Raw genomic sequence first — 9,108 nt, forward strand, 5'->3', positions numbered from 1 at the left:
GAGATTGATGCACTACGGTAAACAGTATGACTTTGTTTCTATATGAACTACGTTGCTTAGAAATGCAATTCTTATACACAGATGATCAGGTTGTCACTTTGGATTGTGCTTTAGTCAATGTGTTCTGTGCTTGTTTATGATTGTGTAGTAGTTGCACATATACACCTTTCTTGCTTTCCAAGATTGTTAGTGTTTTTTACTCAATTTGTTATAAAAATGTTTCCAGTAAACTGAAGCTTTTGTGTATACATAGAAATTAAGTTATTAACTTACCGCTTCTTTCAGAGAGACAACTCAGCACTATTATTGTATTGCCATAAAACTTGGCTGTATCATAATTTCCAGACTTGAAACATAAATGCTATTTTTTTATTTAGATGAGAATATAGAAAGATTTTCGTGAAATATTCACCTTTGGTATTCAACCCAGGAAAAAAAGATAGTAGAAACCCAAGAGAGTAATATAATTCCCTGTCATTTTCCAGAAATGCCTTTGGACTCTGACTAGTTCTAACACTGGCCTTCAAGCTTAACTCATTTGCATTTAGCAAGTGCTTTATTATTCTGAAGTGCTTTGCATGTACATGTATAATTATGTTGTCTGGGAACTGCCTTTACCTTCAACAATCTGTTATCTCCTCATTGGCTGTGATAGCGTGTTATTGTGATTCATATCTGGTGTTTTTCACCATTTGAAAGTGGTGCCTTGTACCCAGTCTTCTGTTTTCAATTATATTATCCAAGCATTTAGTGTACTGGACTCATCTTTCTCTTAAGTAATCGAATTATGAACTACAATGTACATGTATATTCATACCGTCATTTTAATAGAATTTTGTATCAAGTTATTTAAAAATTAGTACATTTTGTTATGATTCAAACTTTGTGTAAGTTTTGTGTATGGAAAGTTTGTCTCAATTACATGGTACACATGTTATCTTGATAACAACGACTTTTTAACGAATTTTTATTGGATAAAGCTATGTGTTGAAATGCCAGCAGTTCATTTTCTGCATGATATTGATTAATGGTTAACAGTATATAAAAACGTTCTTAAAGAAATCACCATCATTAATTATTGTAAAGGTTTGAAAACTGTATTACTTTAAAATCTCACAATGATGGATCATTAAAAAAATGAAGTTTTTTTTTCTTTGTTGGTTAAACAGGGTTCTAAGTGGGCTTGATTTGCAACAAAAAATGTAACTGTCTTTTTTAAAGTTTTTGCTTTAATTAAGGAACAATAAGAAAAAGGCCATGCCATTATGGTAAAATTAAATTTCTCGTATTGTAAATTGATAGCTATTTTACTTCTAAAGCTGTTGGATTTTTTGTTGTATATTTATAAATAATACTATTATTTTAATGTATGATTATATTTAATATGATTATTTACATGTATTGTCCGTCCTATTTCTTTACCCGCCCACTGATTTTGTATTAAAAGATAAAACCAATCGTACTGTGTTATTTTCAAAGTTGCTACACTGCCTTCATCCTGCTGCAATCCACTTGAAAATGAGAACAAGATATGGCGTATTTACCGTGTCTGGTTGGTAATGTTTATAGATAGTCTTAGACAATATAGGAAAGCACACACATAAGGCCTATAATTAAAATATATCAATTTATTTCGTAATTTGTAACAAAAGTTGTAATACATGCCTTATGGGGATTAAGCACCTTAACAGCAGACACGCATGAATATATTCGAACATTTCATAGGATGATTCGAGATAAAACCGCAGAACTTTGGCTACATCAATTTGTCTCTGCTCAGCGCAAAGGTTGTAGCACTGTTCAGTGTAAGGAATTCCGGACTACTCTCTGTATGTTCAAACGACACAAATTGTGGCCCAGTTACAATTACGCATTAAAATCCATCTCACAGAATTTCAGGGTCAGTACTCGTTCACTCAATTGTCCAGGAATTAGAGCAATAACAGTATTTGTTATCGAACTAAATAATTAATCTGCTAAATAAGTATTTGTATGTCATTTAACGTTTCTCTACAGCTAACTTGAGGAAGAGTATAGCAAATAATATCACCATCCTGTGAATAAAACTAATGTCCCTTCGCAATCAAACTGAAAGCATCATTATAAGAGATAAGCAATCAAGGTAATTACTCTTTATTACAATGCTTATCAAAATATCATTATTTCAAAATTATGAGGTATGATTAATTGAAATATAAATAGAAGTATCAGTTAAGCTCCTTCTTGTTCCAAACTCACCAGCATATAGTTCTTGCCCTATATGCCACAATACATTAAGAATATACTTAATTACATAGCGATGATGGACAATATTTTGAACGCATATTGCTTCTAAATAGTTATCTTGTCCAGCATATGTTTATTGCGGTGTTAATTAAAGACGTTAAACCATTTTGTTTGCTTCAGTGGTTATATTTCACAAATATTAAACGCATTTACTTTTTTGTCTCAATTATTACGAATGTTTCGAAAGATAAAATGAAGACAAATATTAATAAGCAGACAAACGGTCAGAGAGCAAAGCTTGTAAAATGATTTTGTGTTACCGCACGATATTTTGAGAACGCTTTGACCATCTAAGGTGCTCTGGTTTATTGGAAACAAAGAAAGACGCTTGTAGATATGTACGTCCACAGATCGTAAAAAAGGTCTTGTTTTGAGAAATATGTTTCTCTTACCGTAAATGTCTTATGAAAGCTTACAATAATGTTAGTTGGATTGCTACATGTTTTAGTAGAAAAAATATAACAAATATGTTCTGAAAAACTGCGTCTCCATTTCACGGAATACATCCAAATGAATATGTAGCCGGAGTAGGGACGTCTTCTATTATTGATTATACTAAGTTTATTCTAAATGGATTCGTTTACATTTAACGTTTAAACGATACCAATGATCGATTCAACCCCTATCTACAAGTGCATGATTGTTATGCATACGTAAATGTTCATAGAAAATAAAAAAAGATTCATTTTTATTTAATATATGTCTACATTTTGTAAACATTGTAAAAGGGATGAATTTGAGAATGTTTCGGTATAAAATTATAACATGTTATGTAATATTTACTCTTTTATGTAATCTTCAGGGTGCGAACGTTCTCTGAGTTTATGCGTTTAGCAAGAAACGCTAACGAAAACGATGTATAAATTGGATGTTTGCAAAGAGTTTATTTTCACCATAATAACACACAACATATATCAATATAAATCAAAATTTTGAAGTAAGCCATGTAGTTAGCATAGAACAAAATCAGAGAACACACATGTGTCGTTTAACATCAACCACATAACATTTTAATAAATCTGGAAACATAAATATTATAGATAAGCAATTAAATTAAATTTCGCATTTTGATCAATATTCATCCGAATAAAATTATTCCAAAATTAGGTACGATTAAATGAAATAAATACAAGTACATATTATATAAGCCACATCTTGTCAAGAACTCGCCAATGAATCTGAGACACATGCCTCAATAAATTACATACAATTATAATTACATAGCGTGGATATAAGGTTTTGTATTGGAACATCGGCAAGACGACATTGACCATTTAAGTACAAGTAAACAGAGTATACTCTGTAATAGTGCAATACAAACACATCTTAATTAACAGAAACTGCTTAACAGAAACTGCAATGAAAAGTATTCAAACATCATGTACAAACGTGCATGTATTTACGACAACTCGATAAGACCAAATAAGTAGTATGCTTAAACAATATGGAATCTTTCAGTAATATTTATTTAAGAAGCACCAAACTCTTGTAGATTTTCCTAATTTTAGGGCATCAGTGATTACTCTGGCTACATTGTTAATAACTTTGATATTTTTACAAGATATCATAATTTTAAATTTCAGTTAAGTTGACCAGTTTGATCGATTACACATTTCTCTTGTAGATCGCTATATATTGGGCAAGTTGAAAGAAGTGATATTCGGATCAACACTCAACAGTGTTTGTGTTAATAGTTTACATTTGCGTTAAAGTCTGTTATTGTATCTACCAATGTCTATTTCCAATTATCATTTTATACAAATGTACAAAGGATAATATGTGTTGTTTAAAAGAAATTAAAGAAAGTTTACTATGTGGCCATGAAATACCACTCTAATAAGATACTCGATTTAGTTTTGTTTGTTTCCAGTTTTCTGAAATTTAAGATATTGATAGACATTCGATGTAAATCAAATATGAAATCTGTTTAAAATTAAGTGTTTAAATAAAAAAAACTAACCACAAAAGCTCAGCTTCTATGCAAATATATTTAGTGAGTCTTAAGAAACGTATGTCTCATAAACACATTAAATTACTCGATATGTTGAACGTGGAATGAGTTTTGAAAATTAACTTTAAACTGCAGAACGTGTAAGTCCATAATACAATAATCACAATCAATTAATATAGGAGAATTATATGCATATGAAATGATTAACAGTGAGTTAAATAACGAAGAAAATACTTATTTAAAAACAACAATATAACATTAATTTGAACATTAAAAAAATGCAATATACGAAATATCAGGCGTCATAAGGGCATGATTATGAATACAACAACAACACAACAGCATAATGAACATGATTTAAACCAGGTTAACCGCATCGCAGAATGATACAATTATGAAAATAAACAATATGTGCAGCTCCATGAGATACACATTCATGCCAAATATCAAGTTGCTATCTTCAATATTGCAAAAGTTATGGCCAATGTTTAAATGTTACGCAAACAAACCAACAAACAGACAGGGCAAAAACAATATGTCCCACAGTAGAGACTGGCGGACATAAAAATCAGCCGGATTCCAGGCTGTTGATACGATAATCAAATTACACAGAGTACCATAATCGCGTTACGAAACGCATTGTTTAAATGACAGTTAAAATTATACACGTCATATAACAACGATCTTTGTTATATCGGTACATCTATGTATTGTTTTATTGTGCTTTCTAACATCCCATGCACAAATGTATTTCTCAAAAGCACCTCAAATATATCGATAACATTTACAGTTGATTATATGACGTATTTTCAAACAGAAACGAGTCTTGAAAATGTAGTCCTTCATGAACAATAATCAGTTTCTACGGTCGGCTCTTACGAGTTCTAATATCTTTCCTAAGACCCGCTTGTTAACAATGAAGGCAAACAATAAAAATACGCCCTGTGATACGTTAAGAACAATAAATAAATAAGAGAAAATTATATTGTCGGTGAAACTATATATGATACCAAACATCCAAGTCATTCCTGTTATGGTCGATAGTTTGACAAAAATGACAAGCTCATTTCGGTCATTTTGCACATTTCTTTCAATTTTAGAATTTCTGATACGGATGACAACGTGGATGAACATTGCAAAATTCGAAACGATTACTAGGCAAACAGGGATCAGAAATGTATAAATTACATTTTCTTGTAAGTTTATGTAACATGCTTTGTACCCGTGACCAATATTGTTGTTAATATGTGTTGACATCGTGCTATTAATTCCTACACAAGTCGCTGAAACCGTAAAGACATAAACATTATACAAGCAATATTCCCTTAAGTGTGTTTTAGATGACATGATTTGAGTTTTACGGAACACACGGTACATGAGGATTGTACAGACATTCATCCACATGATGACCATCAACCATTAAAAGTGAGACAATATACCTACTGCTTTGCATTGCGCTGAATCACCTTCCAATCGTCCGAAACTACCAAAGATGTAAAAAACCTGTGCAGTAAGAAGCGCTATAACTAATGCCATAACATTTTTACCAGGCGTGTTGAATCTGAGTGCAGGAAGAAGAGCGTACGACATCAGTGATAAAATAAGGCATACAAATGAAACTGCAATACAGACCAGCGATACCCATTGATCCGTAGACCATGTTACTCTTGAACTGATAGTCATGTATTTCTGGTGCATCTTGTAGCACAACGATATAACCCCATAATTAAAGTAAACGTATTCGTCCGTATCGATCTCAAATGTATTACCTATATGAAATACGCCATCGTATGTTCGTTTCCAATGTGTGTTATTTAGAAATAATTTTATTCTATGGCATGGTAAAAAATCCATTAAATCAAAAACATAACCATCCCGAATACATGGTTAGCATCGGATATTTGACCAAAGACCACACATAAGTTCAGCATAAAATAAAAATACATTGGTTTCATAATTACCGAACGAATCCACAACTTTCACTCAATAAACATGATCATCTTTATCAGATAATTCCAACTTTTCCAAAGCCGATACAGTTTCAACACTAAATATTTCCAATTCTAATGTCTGTTTCACGGCAAACCTTAGATCAACGTCTAAACAAAACCAGCTCGATCATGTTTCCAGATCAGACAATGCTAATACATATAGTCTCTACATAGAAAAGACAGAGTCGATTGTCAAAAATATTCCTCAGCTTCGTGTTTAAGATGCCAAGAAGGCGGATAACAGTTGTTTCGTTCGGTTGGGCAACTTTCTGTAAAGGGATCAGCTTGACTTTAACTGAGACAGCGAAGTTGTTGTACCATTTAATTTTCGATACACACTGACCATTTGTGTAGACTCGTCGACCAGGACAGTAAACTTTACTTTCCTCCTGCAAATAAAAAAACTTGCTTTTAGAAGAATAATCCTGCGCTTTCTTATCAACCAGTTCATATTAACCTTACATTGATGACATGAAGGTCATTCGTTAGTTGTTTTTGTACTTAAATTGTGTATACAAAACAGTTATTTATGATAATTGCTATAAAAGTAACGTGTAAGCTCAAGTTTCCCAAATATGTAGAATCTGACGATTTACTATAGTTAATTAAGGCTTGGTCATTGAACGACTTAAATATATGTGTTTAAACAAGACAACGACTGCATTACTCATGATATTTACGTAATGTGCATTATGCATAAAGCAATCAACCAAACGTTCAGATTTTAGGTTTCCAAGCGCTATTTGCTTTATGATAGGCATTAGTATAAAAACTATTTACTTTAAGTAATATTTGATTGGCTAACATCATTTGAAATGGTTAACAATATATTGACGACAATTAGCCCACTAACCTCATGGGGTAAAATCGCGTTTCCAATAGACACGGTCGATGTCGGCGTATCTATCTTCAAGAGACCAGAAAACGAGAAAGGGTCTGCTATCCAAAGCTCACAATTTGGCTGAACGATATAACGGTTTGACCCATTGCATAAAAAGCAAAATACGTTTTGAAACCTCAAAATGTCATATGCAAACCGAATGACGGAATGATTTTTATGGCAAGCATTCTCCAATTCAGAATCGTATGTGTCCCATAGCCCTGTTACATTACATTCGTCTTAGGTTGTCCAACACGATTTTTCGTTGAAGTCATACGAACTGTCTCGATTTTTTTCGAACACAATAGTGCAGTTTTGAGATGCAAAGACATACGTGTTATATCGATTTCCTCTGAAAACGGTGGGTAATTACAAATCATAGTCGCAGTTAAATATAACAGATGATGTTCCTTTTCCCAATAACAAAGTGCGCAGTGTTTGTTTCTGTAATATGTATTCGTTTTATTACTTACACATGGGGTCATATCTGTTATTGTAGCTTCGTTTGATTCGTATTCTATTTCACACATTGTCTTAAGATGTAGAGGTCCGTTTGGACACTTTAAATATCCAAGAAGTCCTTGTTTGTAGTATTTATTTTTATTGCCCAACTCTAGGGAATTGTAATTTTGTTCAAAAACACTCATTTTTGCACCAGCATCCAAAGAATCGATTTGTATAAAGTCTGGACAGCACCTACTATATATATCTATATTACAGGGTTGCTCACACCTACACTTCATACAACACTTGCGGCCTAGATCCTCATCTTCAATACACATGCCGGAGAGACGACATAACTCAACGTGTGTAGCTGGTTCACCTGACCAGAAATGTTTTGCTACGTTGTCATCTGCATAAAAGGACAAATTCACACAATATATTTTACAAAATAAATGAAGCATAACGCTTGCAAACACTGAAATATTCCTTACATTCATGTTGTTTCTCGCCAGCGTTAAAACGATGGTTTCGTTCAATGGATTGTTTTCTTATTACTTATCATCAAAGCGCAAACGAATTTATACTAGTTGTATTAATGATATGTCCTGAATATTTGGCCCATCAATACTTTGCAGCGAGAAACTCCTCCCCATCTCTATGTAGTAGACAATTGCCATACATTCACAACCATTACAGCGTTAAACCTTTACAGTCTGAAACTCACGAACATATACCGCTTGCTCATTATAATACAATATTGGAACTTGTCACCCAGTGATATTCGAGCTATGATTGGACCATATTATATTTTAATTCTATATGATTGGCATCTGTAGAAATCTTTTACACTTGCCGCGACTATGCACAAGACTTACAAGAAAAGCGATATTTTAATCAAATGCACATGAAATAGAGATATAACAATTAAAGATAGCATTGATTGAGTTGCTCATTGATTTGTTTGAAATTACTCGATATTGGGTAGTGTTTAAAATATTGTTTTAAAACAAAAAATAATAACCTTTATTAATGTGTTTTTGTATTACACTTTTATAAAGACGTGTATCTTAAAAAGCAACATTATTATAATGGTTGTTTAAGTAGTTCACTAACGTATTTCTGAAGTCTATTTAAACACATAGAATATGCACGTGCAATACTTTAAAACGAATATAAAACCTTCTTAAAATAACATAATTGGCTTCTTAAAATTAGTATACCATTCGTTTAACAAAAACGTGAAACAAAGAAGGCGATAAGTTCAACATATGGGCGCACTGTCTCCTCGGGGACCACAGGTACTTGAAAAAAACTTTTGCTGCTTATATATCTTATAAAAGACAAGGTATCCAACAATTATTTCACAGGTGTATTGAATAACAATATGCAACAGCACGAGAGATCAAACAATGGACACATATGTCGTTGTGGTTGCAAGCAGAAATCGTCCATGTATGATTAAACACCGTTTATGGTATAAAAATCCACCAAGTATGTCTAAAACAGCTAAATGTTTCACAAATATGACGCCAAAATCGAAGTGTGTGATTTTCGAC

This window comes from Dreissena polymorpha, chromosome 2, assembly GCF_020536995.1.
Source record: "Dreissena polymorpha isolate Duluth1 chromosome 2, UMN_Dpol_1.0, whole genome shotgun sequence".
Lineage (NCBI taxonomy): Eukaryota > Metazoa > Mollusca > Bivalvia > Myida > Dreissenidae > Dreissena > Dreissena polymorpha.